The 16,099-nt window shown below is 34.6% G+C and overlaps 2 protein-coding genes across 3 annotated transcripts in view; both read right to left on the bottom strand.

The window, feature by feature from the left end:
- Nucleotides 1-9,830, bottom strand: part of LOC129791154 (gamma-aminobutyric acid type B receptor subunit 2) — a 32,230-nt gene extending 22,400 nt beyond the window's left edge. The window contains exons 1-2 of one of the 2 annotated variants that reach the window (XM_055829159.1): nt 9,399-9,830; nt 12-273 (exon numbers count right to left, since the gene is read on the bottom strand). The gene's annotated coding sequence lies outside the window, so the exon portion shown is untranslated. The remainder of the gene's footprint in view (nt 1-11; nt 274-9,398) is intronic. The other variant, XM_055829161.1, reaches the window with a different exon arrangement.
- Nucleotides 1-16,099, bottom strand: part of LOC129791160 (ethanolaminephosphotransferase 1) — a 245,240-nt gene that overhangs the window by 209,882 nt on the left and 19,259 nt on the right. The gene's annotated exons all lie outside the window — the stretch shown is intronic.

The raw sequence follows: 16,099 nt of genomic DNA, 5'->3' as shown, positions 1-16,099 counted from the left end.
ACCCCTTATACAGCTTTACTCATCACGGTACTCCTTTGGAGAACTTCCATTACCGTCCACGGATGCAGCACCAAGAATCACATGCGGACCCTTCCATCCCCCAGTCATATTAACCACCCTGTGAGTTTTGTGGTTTTTCTGCTTTCGCCGTCGCTTTTTCTTCCTGATGCTCCTTCTGATTATTTTTTTGTACACTTTCCACTCCACATTCACTGACATCGACACATCCGCTACCACGTCCACCCACGCCATTTTCCGCAAGCCACATCAAATCTGTGGAAGAGAAAAAAAAATCATACTCAAATCAAATGTCTCAATCTTTCACAATGTGCAATAAGGAAAATAAGGAAAAAATATTAAAAAGTGAACTCTCTTTCTCTGTGTGTGGTTCGTGCAATCGTTGGTATTTTCTTCACATCGCCTTTTTTACTTTTTTCTGCTGTTATTTGAAGAAAAAATAACTTTAAGATAAAGTCCTACCACTATAAACAGTGCGTGTTTGGGACAATGAAAACTGTTCACCTGGAATTATATTATATTGGGCTATCCAATATTTATCCGGATTTCTAACCGAACATTTTTACCATTACATTCAATGGGAATTAATGAGACAAAATCAAAATTGTACTGAATTTAAGTGAATATGTGAGGTTAGAAGTCCGTGTAAATATTGGAAAAAAGGGAAAAACCAATATTCTCATTTTATTTTTTTTTTTCTAGTTTAACCTATAAAACCAATTTAAACCTTTTAATGGGAATTTAAAATTTGGTAAAATTGAGGTTGATAAATTTGCCATATAGGCCATATAAAATATTATTTTGAAGCACATGAAAGAGTATAACATTCATTTGATTCCAACATGAATTCACCGCATATTTCAATGGGCTGGGCATACAACACTTTCATACATATTGGGTGGAAGTTGGAGGTTTTCAAAACCAACAAATTGCATTTTCCGCGGTTCATTCTTCAGCACATATTGTCCCTATATTTGTGTGCTTTACATGCAAAAATTGAAAGTGAATTACTCATCGAAAATATACCTATATTTGTATATGGAGTTGTTGGGAAAATTCTAATTTGCAGATTGTGAAAAGCTCATGCTTCGGGTTTGATTGCTTTCTGTTCGTTTTTTTGTTTTTGTTTTTGTTTTTGCTCAAAGCAAAATGAAGTCACGAAAGGATGATAAAATGGGCTTTTGAGTGAGTTAATTACTTAAATCTCTACTCTTGAATATCAAAACCTGAGTATTCATTTTGTGAACTTTTGTGTAAAGAAGAAGGAGGTAGAGAAAGAATTTCACATTGCTCATTTTTTTAATATAAATTGTGAAGGAAGCTTTCGTATCCACAAGACAGTATGTATAATAAGAAAATTCATAAATACAGCAAAAAATTTTGACATTGTCCATACAAAAGATAGTAGTTCAACAAAGCTTCGTACGAAAGAAAACAAAACAAGAAAAAAATGTTTGCTTGTGGATATAATAGTGAAGAGCTTTGAGAACTGAAAAATCTAATACGAATTAATTAAGTTAAAGCTTTAAAAATTAGAGAATTACATTGAGATCTCATTGTAAGTACATCACTAAAATAAAGCCTTTTTCAAAGCCTAATTGAAGCAAAATAATAAAGCAATAGCAATTCTGAAGCAAAAGTCATGGAGAAAAAAATTTAAAAAAATGAAAATTTTCGATATTTTATTCAAGAAATGTAAATGTCGACCCATTTTTATTATAAAGTATTCCCATCACAAAATTTTCCATTCTTCTCTCATGTTTTTGAGGCAACTTTAAAGAAGACATAAAAGCGCCCAATAAAAGTGAATGATCCCAAATTTATCATATAAATAAATAAATATCATTTTTTATAATCTTCTCACGCTTAGTATTTCCTCTAAATTCTAAGTGTTTGGAAAATTTTTGAGAGATACCGCGAGAGGAAGAAGAGTCGGAGTGATTGTACGAAAATACAAGACTTTGAATTTTATTGCACTTTGAGAATCTCATACATCTCACATTTAAACGATCTTTTAGGGCCCCAAGTTATAGTCATAAAAATTGTGGTATATATCCTTTCAAGGTGTTTCTCGCGATTTTCTCAAAAGATTATATTCATTGAGAACATTCTGAGGGTTGTTGCACAGATACATATGTACAACCTATAACATTATGTACGTATGCAAGTACATACCGTATTTATGTAATACTCTTGTTTTACTTAAAGTTTTGATAAAATAATCCAAGCAAAAAGTGAATATTGGCGACAAATTTTTAAAGGATTTTAGAGAAATTCATGCAATGCGTATTCCAAAGTTCTTAAAGAATTTATTTCTTTTAACCCTTTTAGGGGCTGTTAATTAAGATTTGAGTGCACCATATTAAGGAAAATTTAGTTCTAAACAAAATTTAGAGAAATGTTGATGATTGGCGTGCCGGAGGTCTTCCAGTCTCTGCAAAATCAAATAACGATACTCTAATAGATGTGATTTTCCTTCTTATAGGCACTGAGGGAGTTATTCAGCGAGAGTTCATCGAACAACCAAAAACCTTCAGACCAACCGTACCATTATGTATCTTATTTGATAAAAGAAGGCCAAAAAGGTCTCTTATCGCATTCGTCTTTACCTACATCATAAAGACGGATGTAACATGTGGATAGACCTTTCGAATGCAGAATCCATACGCCGCGGGGAATTTGCCACCCCCGTCGTCATTTCATTGGTATTTTATGGGGTGCACGTGAGTATAAGGAAGCAAGAGTGGTAGATTTTCATGATTTTCCCGCATTCACACACACATACATACATATATGCCATGGAAAATTTCAAAAGTGTCCCATCGAGTAAATGTTTGCTGAGAAAATTGTCTCCTCCACCAGTAATTTAAATGTTTATCACGCGATTCCTCATCGTATATATACGATAAGATTAAGATTCCCTTCTCTACCCAAAGCTTTCGCACTCAGAATCCATTCATTCACCATCCTGGCACTAGGTAAGAGAGAAGAAACATATATTTTATGCTAATGACACACTCCACACAGCAAAATGTATTCTTGTTTGCTGAATAAACAAGTCCCACGTGGGGAGGAGGAGGGGGGATGAACGTAAAAAAAAACTCACACACACAGGAAGGAAGCTCTTGGGAAAAATGCTTAGACTAAAATAATTATAATCTCACGGAAATCCTTGTGAGAGACAATGAGGAAGGAAAAACAAAAAGAAATTATTAATAGTGATAAAGAGAAAAATTCCACCAAAAAGGATGCCCTTTTTGCGATGGGCTCATCATACCCTCCCACAAAGCGCACCATCTAACCCTTCTTCGCAGTGAAGAAAAAAAGAATTCTTATATAGGGAGGAACATGAAAATCTCTTCTGTAATTTTATTTGCTTTCCCAATTTTCCATCTTTTACCCTCGAAAAACTTATATCATTCTATGCCACAGAGCTATATATACACAAATACGTACATATAGAGTGAATCTAATTTAACGTAAAAGTAAAAAAGCGTCCCTATGGTGATTATTATGCGTCGCGACATGGTGACGTCAATCGTGAGAAAATTGAAATAAACACAAAAGAATCAGCGAGGTGAAATTGGGCACAAAAACCATGTTTTTGATATTCATGAGGTTCGTTCACAAAAACCATCCATCCCACAGTTTCGCTTCACTTTGTCTTTTCGCCCGTAATAAAGAACAAATATTTCAAAACTAAAAGGATTCATTTATATATCTTTCGGTATTCACTTCGTCTTAATGCATAATTTCATGTTGTACTGAAGAGAAGACATTCTCTTTTGCCACAAAAGCAATTAAGATCTTTTAGTAGTTTTTATAGGTTTTACTGTAAATTTTCAAAACTCCCCAAAATCAACTACGAACTTCCAAAAAGAAAAGAAAAAAAGCTGAACTGAGCTTTTTTTATATAGAAGCGGATAACCTCTTTTTTTTAAATTTATTTTGATTCAAAAAAAATAATTTTTTGGAAATTAAAATCATTTAAAACTCCCTTTCTCTTTCAAGAAAAAAAAAACAAGCAAAGCAAAAGTTATAAAAGATCTCGAGAAAATCCTCATTAGTAAAAGTTCCCATCGGTTTACAAAAAGGAAATAATCGAGACAGTCAATTGAGATTGTTGCTGAAGTCAGGAGAGCTGAAGTAGAGAGGATGGATATAACAACTACCTACTACACGCATTTGTGAAAGTAAAAGAGGCATTTTCATTGTAAAAGAAGAAGAAGGGGTTATGTGGAGATGGAAAAGTTCTTCCAATTTGTTGGACGAGCACACACAGGGGAGCCTTCAGCATGGGCAGCACGACGATGTGGTGGCAAATTGTGTTCTCTCTGTGACTGTGAGGCTCAAAGTTGATAAAATGTCACAAAGTTCAATCCATCATCGCTCTCCAACAAACGATGGGAATGAAGTATCATACATATACATACATATATTGGGGTGGGTCGTGGAAAAAGGGGTTTGAAGAATTGAATGGGTGGTGAACTTTTCATGGATATCACAAACCGCAGCTATATACAGTAGTATTTCAGTCAAATTGAGAGAAAGATACAGTGAGGAGGGTTCAGATTTCCACCAACTCGATGGTCACACATTGTACCGTAGAATGTGATAGATGCAAAAGTATATGGGATGGATAAATATGACAAAATGGATTAATGACTTTCTATGCTTTCCATACAACTCTACCACATCATACATGTACTGTACATACATAGATTTAAAGACGACTACCAAATGGTGAGGTTTAGCCCCCCCACCCTACATCTCAAATACAACTGTTCGTCTTGGGTAGGATACATCTTGATTTGAATGCTTTACATGAATGCCCAAAATAGAAATGAAAGCTGTGAAAATCCCTTCAAAGGAAAATATTTTCATTCACACACCTCTCGTTCATTTCAATCTCTATGAGATTCTTGGTGAATTTTCACCTTTGAAGCATGCTCTCGAGAGGCTCACAAAGTCAAGAAAATCAAAGCCCACAAATTCCACTGAAATTCCCACATCTCCCCATAATTTTATGTTTATCGAATGAAAGTGAAAACTCAAATTTATTTTGTCGATTAAATGAAAGAAATATAATATATAAATTTTTCATATGTTTTTCATGCTTCTCTATTTTAAATGTATCACAGCATTATATTATATACTTTCATGAACTTTGCATAACCTTTTTTTCACCATCCGTGCCAATTTTCCTCTCTCTCTCTCTCTCTCTCACTCTCTCTCTCCCTCTCTATCAAATAGCAAAATTATGATTTCATCAATTGACCTTTCCTATATTTCTCCCCCAACCAAATGGAATTGATTTTGTAAAAGAATCTTGTACAACTTATTTTTGCATGCTAGAGAAAATTTGCATTTAATTAAAGAAATATTTCTCTGGCTCTTTGATATTTTTCTTTCTTCCTTTACATTGAAATTCATTTTTTTTTTATTTTGCATTCTTTATTTTCTTATTTATTTAAATGAAAATTCCAAGAGTTCGTGCTGCAGCATTTGATAATTAGCTTGAAAATTGTGAGACAAGCAATTATATGGAATTAAATTGGTTATTCGATGGAAAAAGCACCATGAGAGACATGCAATTTACAAATTTACGTCATTAAGGAAATTGTCTCGTTCATTGGGGAAGCTGCTTGATCTTTTTGAAGAATAAGGGAGAAGGAGAAAAGTTTTACACATTAATTGAAATTTCAATTAATTTTGCAAAGAACATTTTGCAATATCCTCTTTTCCACATGGTCCGCATCCTTCGAGAAAATTGGTAGTTTTGTAAACTCCTCGAGTCCTTTTGTAAGCAAGCAGCGTGCAAACGTTGCAAAATTGCTATTTTGTTGGAGGAATAGGGAAAACATTATGGTAGTGATTTTTGCTGTCGATGGCATTCGAAAAGGTCAAGAGTTTTGTAGCTTTGTCATTACACCATCATTAACCCGGCAAGAAGCAGAATTTTCTGGTTCGCTATGTTGGTTGAATTTTTCAACCAAGTTGTGCGGGGTATGTGTCTAATGACATACCCCTAAGGGTAACTTTGGGACGTCCCCAGCGAAGAATGACTGCAAATTGTGAATCTTGCTAATTAGAAAATTTTGTAAAGGTGAAAATTCTTAACTTGAGAGAATTTCAATTTTTCCTTCATTTCCTTCAGTGCTACATGCCCCCAAACTTTGCTAACTCAATGAATTTTTCATGATGAAAATTGCAGAGTCAAACAATTTGCAGAGATTCAAAGATGGAAATGTCTTTTTCAGGAATATCTCATTCTCACACAATTTTCTTTTTTACCTCAAAATTCGTACCTATGTATCTAAAAAAAAACTTTGGCCAGTGCTAAAGAAGTAAATTAATTACAATGTAAAAAAAAAGTGGGGAATGTAAGGTGATGGGTCAGATGTGAAAAATTATTTCTCTTTTCTAAAACTCTCTCGTTCTATTCTTTTTTCTCTATAATTAAACTTTTTCCCAATGCATGGGCAAAGGGAAAGTTTAAAGAAAGATTTTTAAGGAAATTCAGTAAAATATTTCAGATCAGAAGATTCTAAAAGATATATTATAAACTGTGAGAAGAAAATAAGAATTCCTGAACATTAATAAATTTCAATTTTGTAAAAATAATTCATTATTTCTTGACTTTTTTTTCCTTGGCAAAGGGCAAGGAAAAAAGTTTGCGGTGAGAAAATTCAAGTGAAAGTAAAGAAAATTGTGAAAAGTGAATTTAGGTATTTTACTCTTCCTCCCAATATTAAAATGCTATATCCTCACCGTGAAGGTAATAAAATTTCATTTTCCATGACCATGAACTGAAATAATAAATTTTATTCATTTTTTTCTTTATTTTCAGAAATCTTAGAACATCAGCGTCTCAACGGGAGGACCAGACGCATGGGGGCCTCAGCAAGCTACCGTCGTCACAAGGGGCGCACCCTCGGACGTGAGGCCACCAAAGCGTCAGGCGTGTCCTCCCACGACAGTGATGTAAGTCCTTTAAAAATTCTCTCTAAAAGTGCGTGGACATTTTGTACAACGTATATTCTCAAATAAAAATAGAAAATGACTTATGATCAATTTTCACATCACAAAAATAAATTATGCTGAATTGGGATTTTTAAATTTAATTAAATACCTATATGTAATACATATACATTTGTATATATAAACTCAAGAAACAAAGGTTTTCATAAATTGCGTAATAAAATGCATAATTTGGTTAATCTCTTCAAAATAGAATATAAAATCTTGAAATTTTCCCCATTCAAGTCCTATAAAGTCCTCTAATACCCACTTTTTTTTCATACTGAAGCATAATTTTAATTTATGCATTTTTAATAGCTTCTATGGCCGTACGGAATTTTCTCGGACACTCATACCTCTCACTTTTGAGTTAATCCTGTAACGTGCCAGCAAAGCACCTCAAAATAAACTTTTCTCATTGAGTTTTTGTACGTACATGTACGTAACGCAGAAAAAAAAACTCACACAAAATTGATGCAACATAAATTAAATTAAATTCCATTCAACTCTCATGGATTCAATTCCTCGTATATTTTTAATGGCTTAAATAGAAATTGCTCTCAAGGAGTCATTAAATCTAAATGGACCTAAAAAGAAGGTAAAATAATAAAAGTTTTCCACGATGTGGAAGTCCAAGGAGAGCACAGGATTTTTAGTGTTTAAATAATTCCACAAAACGTGATGGTTTTTCATGTTACTCCTTCTATTTCTCTTTTTTTTTCTCGGAATTTCAAAGGGTTAGAAACATGATTTTTCTTCCTTTATTGTGGGTGTTTAAAGTAATGGACTTGAATTAAAAGAATCAGATTAATTTGTAGAAAAATCTGAAAATAACTAAAATAAAAAGTTCTTGAAAATGCAATGAAAAAAGTTCAAAAGAATAATAGGAAAGATTTTTTTTAATTCAATGTAAAATGTTTTTTTTACATCTAATTAAACACAAGGGAAAATTAATATTACCAAATATAAGAAATGATGGAGAAAAATTTTCAGCAGAAATTTTTGAAATTTCCTCACGACATTTTGTGTGGTGGACGCTTTTATTGAAGATTAGGAAATCTTTTTAAAGAAATTCAACTGAAAATTAAATTTCAATGGGAAATGCGGGAAATGTGGAAGTTCATGCAGGGGCGGAGGAGGGGGTTGACGTAAATTTCTGGATGTTTGATGTGACTGAATCAACTGTGGGGCAATTTGTCATGGAGCTCGTCGACTTCATCTCCATCAAAATCAATCCAATTCCTTCGACTGAAATAATCGATCAATCATCAAAGCATGTTACATTAAGCCAAGGTCTCTACTACTTCACTTTTATTATGTTTTACTGGAGCCATGTTGCTGGCTCCCTTCATTGAAATCACATATTCCTACTTTTAGTCCCACCCTTGCTGCCACCACGATAATATCCCCCCCAAGAGACACATTCTTCGTCCCAATCATCTCTCAGAGCGATCTCAGCTCAACCTCCTAATTGATATTAATTTTCATCTCCCATCTCCCCGTTCGAACATAATGTTTTAATAGAGTTTCATAGCTAATTTAATGAAAAAGTTGTCATCGAATAGTTGTAGGAATGGGGGGGAAATAGGGCCGAGAATATTTGATTACAACCCCGACCCCCCCAACTCAATGAAAAAGTTCTCACGAGATGTTCACTTTTGCCAATCTCTCAAGATTAATGAGGTGAGATGAAAATAAGTTTGGTAACAAATCAATGCTTTAGGAAAAAGGGAGTATGAAAGAAAGGAAGTTCACCTAATTTCTCTCCTCCTCTCATCGCGCTCAAAAATCACTTTAGCATGTCAAAGAGCATTGGTGGCAAATTGACCTGTTTAGAAATGCACATGAGGACAAATTGACCAGAAGATTGATGGGCAATCGACCGACAAATTGTTCTTTAATGTAACAATTTACTCCACAAATGTTAAAGCTCACAAAGATTTCTAACAGTGTGTGCGTTCAACTAGGACTTTGTATTTACATTCAGATTCTCTTAAAATTTTTCTCGCAAAATCTCAATAAATTCTCAATGTATGAAAAAAAATTCTATGGATCACTTTTCATAAAACACACAAAGATATTGCTATTACTACATTGAACAGAAGGTACAGAGGAGGGAAAACTTGTAAAAATTTGCATATTACAGATAAGAAAAGGCTTGTCGCAGCATCTGGTAGCTCTCTTAACGGTAACAAATGCTAAAGGGCCTTGAGAAAATTCATGTGTCATACTTCTTTGGATTTCAATTTGATCGGACCACACACAGAGAGTTTCACTTTAATGCCAAATCGTAAAGGTGAGTTAATGAAATGTCTTTTGAATTGATTTTTTTTTTGGTTAAAGTAATAAAATTTACGTACTTTAGGGAAATCATATTTCTCATATCTTTCATCTCCAAAGTACTTCCAGAAGACAAAGAAATTTTATGGACACGAAAATACACAAGAAAAAAATCACAAAACGTGCTTCCTGTTACCCCATGAAAGTCTTCAATGACCGAAAGATGGGGTTTCGTCTTTTTTTGGCCAACACAAGTCAAATTTAAATCACCGCACAATCCTCTTAAGAGCCTTTTATATTATTTCTTTTTTTTTGGCTCTTCCGTTCAAGATTTGTTGGTTAAAGGGGGGAATTCACTTGTAAATTGATAAATTGGTTTGATGTGAGATGAACCGGACGCCAAAGAATACAAACATTTGAAATATGCCAATCACATTTCACGTAATTTTTCCGATTTTCACACTCGACGGTATCATTAATCACGGAATTGTCTTTTTAGCTGGAAAATCACATCGAATGATACGGGACGGAGCGAGAGAAGATGATAAATTGAAATGATTCCCACTGAAAGTCCACGAAAGCTCGAGAGGAATATTCTTTTGTTAATAGTTTTTTTTAGGAGCACGACCACACGGTAGGAGCTTCCAGGAGCAACTGTTCGCACTTGGAGCACAGATGCTGATGTGGTCCATCACGTCTCCGGTGTGTGGTGAATTTACTTCTCTCGTCACAGTCGGAGGGAAAATATTTGGGGCGCAAACTCACCCATTTGGAAATCCATGTGACTTACACGGATATTCCCTCTCAACATGCACTTTGCCAGACAATCCCCTACAACACTTGGTGGTGGGTAACACCGACGAGCACATTGTGGAACACAAAGTTGCACCACATTGTAATTCAATGGGTGGGGGATGGAAAAATCATCCAAGACGTGTTCTAACACGAGAGATTTTCATGTGAGTATATGCAATGAAAATTAATTTAATTTTTCACCGCTTCCCCTCCACACTCAGTTTAATGGCTGAATGCTCTGTTCTGAATTCAGCATGTCAAATACATTAAAAAGAAAAGGCAAATATAATAATGGAAAATTTATCAGGCAACAGTTCAATGGGTTTAACTTGGTCAAGTGCATCCAAACAATGTGTATATTGAGAGGAGAATTTCCACTGAATCGCTCCATCGCTCCTTTTGCAACCCGGAAACTCCATCGTATCACACATTTAACTGATAATTTCAGCAGCATCTATACCCTCACCCGGCTCACTTACAAAAGCATCCCGCAAAATGAATGCTAACAATCTGAAATGGAGGTCGAGTGGTATTTTAGCCTCATAACCTTACACTATACCATCCCACCCACACACCATGCTAAAACTTTAAACCAACACACCCTGTGAAGCAGGCAGCATCCAACCTAGCCGTATATATTTGAGTTGTTTACTAAATATTGCAGATATTTCATAATTTTCTCTCTTTTATGTTTCAATTTTCGTATTTTCGCTCTATTGTGCTTCTTTATTTTAATTTTTTTTGTGCTATAGAGAATTTCTTTAGTTAAACCTATACCTCTGTTAATTTTTAGCTCAGCCTGTGAGTTATTCCTAAAGCAAAATAAAATTTAGCTAAAATAAGCCCTAAACTTTATAGACTCACCCATGGTCTATGTAATAGATTTACTATAAAATCTCCATTCGACAAAATTAGTGCAGCTTTTGGTGTATGTATTTGAATGGCACCCACATTTTGGCAACGATTGTGGTTTCAGTGAAAATTCCACGGGATATCTGTTTTGCAAAATGAATCATGCATTGGAATTGCCCAGTGCAATACTTAACTATAGTTCAAATGCATTCTATGTGGCCCAGACATTATTTAATGTGTCAATTAGTTTTGTTTTCTTTTGAAGGGGTTAAATGGGAAAGGGGTTGTGAAATCATGACTATAAATTTAAACTAAAAATAAAATTAATTGGATTACAAAACTCTTTTATGTGATTAATTAACATTTGAAATAAATTTTAACAAAACTATTTCATTTTAACATTCTGCAAAGTATAGGGGAACGTGGACCAATTCCGACCTCCACAGGTCCGCGCATAATGAGAAAAAATGGTATAAAATAAAGAGCAATATACTCTTAAAGTCAATCATAACGCGTCCAGTTATTAGAGTTGGTATACCACAACGCGGATGGGTCAGTCTATGCGTTGTAATTTAATTTGTGAGTTGTATTAGTAGGCAAAGTTGATTTTTTGTGAAATTTAGCAATTTGACACATTAAGATGCTTATATCTTAAGTTATATTAGACCTACAGAAATTTCTTGACTAGTTCTGGAAAGGTATTAAATTAAGCTATAATCTGACATACATTTCGATACATTTCAAGGTCACCTCCAGAACACAAAATGGCGGATTTTTGTTCTACCAAAACAGTTTTTTGCACTTTTCGTCCTGAAGGAATGGTTCTAGAGGTTTATGCTGTTCCAGAAAGTTGTAGAGTTTTGCAAAACCTTTAATTTGATACCAAATTGAGCAAAATCGAACAAGCAGTTCAAGAGATATGGCTCTTACAACTTTTCAAATTCAAGAATTTTTCAAATGGTCATATCTTCTAAACGGCGACATAGATTTTCTTCATTTTCGGACTGGTGAAAGATATTGAGTCAGGCTACAACATATCAAAATTTAAAGGAAATCTATAACAGATATTCGGAGATATAGCCCCTTAAAGTTAGGCAATTTTTGTTTTTGATTTTAGCGCCTCTTGTGGATGTTTTTGAAACTTGAAATGTTCTAAACAGTTGTAGAGCTTCTCAATACCTTTCATTTGATACCAAGATGGTCCAAATCGGACAAGCCGTTCTCGAGTTATATCGAAAAAACACTTTTTGCTTTAGGCCGCCATATTTGCTAAACCGCTTGACCGATTTTCAAGTATGATTTGTTGATGAAAACATCTCACTGAGCACTACAACATACTAAAATTTCAGATCTCTAGCTGTAAGGGAAGTGGTTGACGGTAGTTCAAAATGGCGGACGGCGGCCATCTTGGATTTTGAAAATGCGAAAAAATGAAATTTTACACCCACATTTCTATAGAAAACTTCAAACCCGAAGTCTCTATCTGTTACCGTTCTCGAGCTATAAGGCAAAGTTTAGAGTCCCGGACGGCAGGCCGGCAGGACGGCAGGCCGGCAGGACGGCAGGCCGGCCGGATCAAAAATTTTCCACCACCATTTTCGTAATGTGGGATGTCTAAAACGTGCTCATACCAAGTTTGAGCCCGATCTGAGGTGGTCGGTTTTTCCGACGATTACAATACTTGGTATGCCACGATTGTGGTATACCAACTAATTTGGTATCATTTTAAAGTCCATTTAATGCCCTTTTAACTACCATAACTTTCTACATTTTTTAAAGTTTTATCAGATTTAAGTAATAGCGGATTGAAAAAGACCTTAAGAGGTCGGAATTGGGCCACGTTCCCCTACATATATTATGATGCAATTTACACACTATTTGTTCACTAATTCTAAATGCGATTTGTATTATATTTTTCAGGTTTATGTAATTGACAGGCAGCATAACACAAAGCATTGGTGTACAACGATGATGATGCGTATTAAATACATACATATGGTGAGTTATATATTAAATTTTATTACCATAAAATCCAGTATAATCATTTTGGTTTCCCCTATCATTACAACATAAAATGTAGAGAAGCTCTGGTTAAATACTGCCTACAAAATAGAAAAACAGTATGGTACATAAAACTATAATGAATCAATCCTAAATGTTCTTCAAGTCAGAAATCCCTTTCGTAATGACTAACGAATCCTCTGGCATAGACTATACATGTTGTATAATATGTACATATGTGAAGGTATCTCCCCCAGGATTAGCACCTAATAGACGTCTAATGTGTGAAAACACCCAATAGAAGGGTATAAAAAGGACTTTTGTGTGTGACCTCTTGCTTTCACATAAATCTTCTCCATGGCGTTGCCTTCAAGCACTCAATTTGTAAATGCTTGAGAAGGCGGAACGCAAAGGAATACCATGTAGGAATTTTTATTGGAGCTTTTAGTGCTTGATAGTTGTGTGATATACACAGCACAGTGTGAAACTCTCTTACTTCCCCCCTCTGTAATCGCTCTCCTCTGACACATCGATGCATGCGAAGATTTACAATTTAATGTATGAATTTACATAAATTTTTTGAAGGGAAAAATTTGTATGATTTTTACGACCATCCGTACGAAGAAAAAGAAGGTTAGATGTAACGCGAAAAGGGTTTAAGGATGGAATATTTTCCAACAATTGTTGATACTCTGTAAAAGAGTAAAAACACTGTTGGAGTTTTTTTTTAATTCCCATTCTTTACATTGAAAAAGAAATGTCTGATTTCTAAGAAAGAGATATTTCTTACGCTGGATGAACCAAAATTTATGAGCAGACAATTTAAATTATTTTCTTTTCATAAAAAATGCAATAAGTTTGGAATTTATCTTTTTTTTTTCATCAATATTTATAAAAAAAAGGAGTTCAATATATAATTACAAAACCAATGACAAGAAGATAAAATTGCTGGAGGAAGATGTGAAGTCAATCGAAAAGCTCCAAAAGTAATAATACAGACTTGGATGCAATTCCATCTGTTATTTATATGTAATGTACTATGTATGTACTTATATACAAACATTTCTCTTCTCTTTTATTTTTGCTTTTAAGAACATCTCTGTGTGATTTCTATGTTGGTTCAATTTCTACTTATTGCAGTTTCTCAATCTCCATTGCCCTACAGTATATATATTACGTACAGTACATACATACCTATACAGCTTTGGATGACATTTCAAATGTTTCTCATGAAAATATAATACATAAAATAGAGATTGATGTGTACAAGTAATACCACAATATTATACAGAAGTTTAAACAAAAAGGTTTATGTATAAGAAAGATAAGAACGAAGCGAGATTATACATAAATTAGCAATTCAAATGTTGAGGCAAGAACTATGTCATTTTAACCCACATATAGTTCTCAATTTATCCTTTGATAAAATATATACCTATGTAGTTTATCTTTGTTGCTCCATGACTTTGATTTGAAAATAGTCACAAGAATTTATTTATGATTTCATGGAAGAAGTTCCTATTTGTATGTACTATCACACTTTGTCACGGAGCTTTTGTAGGGTACTCAGAGAACAGAGAATTAACCCAAATACGTCGTGAGTTTTCTAATTTTTTGTTGTTGTAAATAGTAAAATTCCTTTTTCGATTTTGAATATGGAATATGTTGGAAATGCATTTTTCAGACCATTTTAACCTGCTGGCCGCCAAGACCTTGGAGCTTCCTTAGAGCGCCAAGGTGGGGTCGTTGAACGACCCCAAGAAGGAAGTCGATTTTCTCATAAACTATAAAACCGGGAACTGTCGGGTCACTACCTTTAGACTCCTTATATAGTCCTCTTGCCCCTTGCATCACAAATTCGCCACCCGGAAACACGCAGAAGAAGATATTAGGGAAAAACATTTTTCACTCCTTTTTCACACTTTCTTCGTGAGAAATTTGCCACGAAGTTGACCGCAACTGCTATTTTTTTTTCACTACTTCCCCACATTCCCCTCACTTCCCGCACCGTGATAAATGGCAATATTTCTCGAATATTCTTTATTGTTTTGCACATTTATATGCTTCTAATTATGTTTTATGTTGTTTATGTTACTTATTCGCGATAATTCTGACACTGAGATGGTAAAGTGAGAAAGTAAACACAACCCTTCAACCCCCTTCAACCATATGATTTATGATGTGACTAACTTCATTCTGAGAAATTTTCCGCAGCATGGCCGTTACACCAATTTTTGAATTCCCTTCTTCTACATTTTCTTTAATAACTTTTCTTGTGGTGGACGGATTGAGCTGAAATTTTTACACAACCTTCTCAGATAACCAAAGAACTTATTTCCAAAAGATGGGAATGGTATCTTTTATATTTATTAAGTTATAGCACGAAATATAGGGCTGGGGTCGTTCAACGACCCCGCTTGGCGGCCTAGAGGTTAAAAATCTTTGCATAACAACCCTTAAAATCCATTCTCTCATGTTCATGAAAAAATTAAATAAAACAAGAACCAACTTCATCATATTTTAGTTGTAGAGTTATGTAATCCTCAAAGCTTGCAAATATAGTTGCGAGGGTTGCGGGTTAAATGTCTACAAAATTGAGATGACTTGACATGGTGACTCTTTGGTGAGGAAAACTGAGAAAAATATTCTATATGTGTGTATAATCTGGCTGGTAAAATGCATATTCAGGGGCTCTTTTGGAGACAGAGATGAGCGACTACCTACATGGTACTACTCGCATACAGTAGGAGCTTTTGGTACAGATGCTTGTGGCAAAATATCACCCTATAGCAGCTTCATCTTTCTGTCTTTTCAAGTGTCTCCGCAATTGATATGCCAAAACACATTTATAATTCCCATCTGGCACTTGTTTTGGCGAAATGTACCGCTGTTATGTAGCATGAGTAGTATGCAAATTTATTTATCATGAGCATTTTGCAAGCAACCACGGCAACAGAGAGAAAATGAGAGATGAATCGAGCTTGATGTAATACGTAACATACATATGTTGAAATATGTTGAATTTTAGCTGTTGGATGTGCAAAAACTAGTTAACATCCAACACTGCTTTTACACTGGAAATACGAAAGGGACATCAAGTGAGATCCTATCTCTCTTTCTCTATGTATGGTGT

This window comes from Lutzomyia longipalpis, chromosome 2, assembly GCF_024334085.1.
Source record: "Lutzomyia longipalpis isolate SR_M1_2022 chromosome 2, ASM2433408v1".
Lineage (NCBI taxonomy): Eukaryota > Metazoa > Arthropoda > Insecta > Diptera > Psychodidae > Lutzomyia > Lutzomyia longipalpis.
Note: the sequence above shows the minus strand (reverse complement) of the source record. Positions and strands in the feature narration are given on the sequence as shown.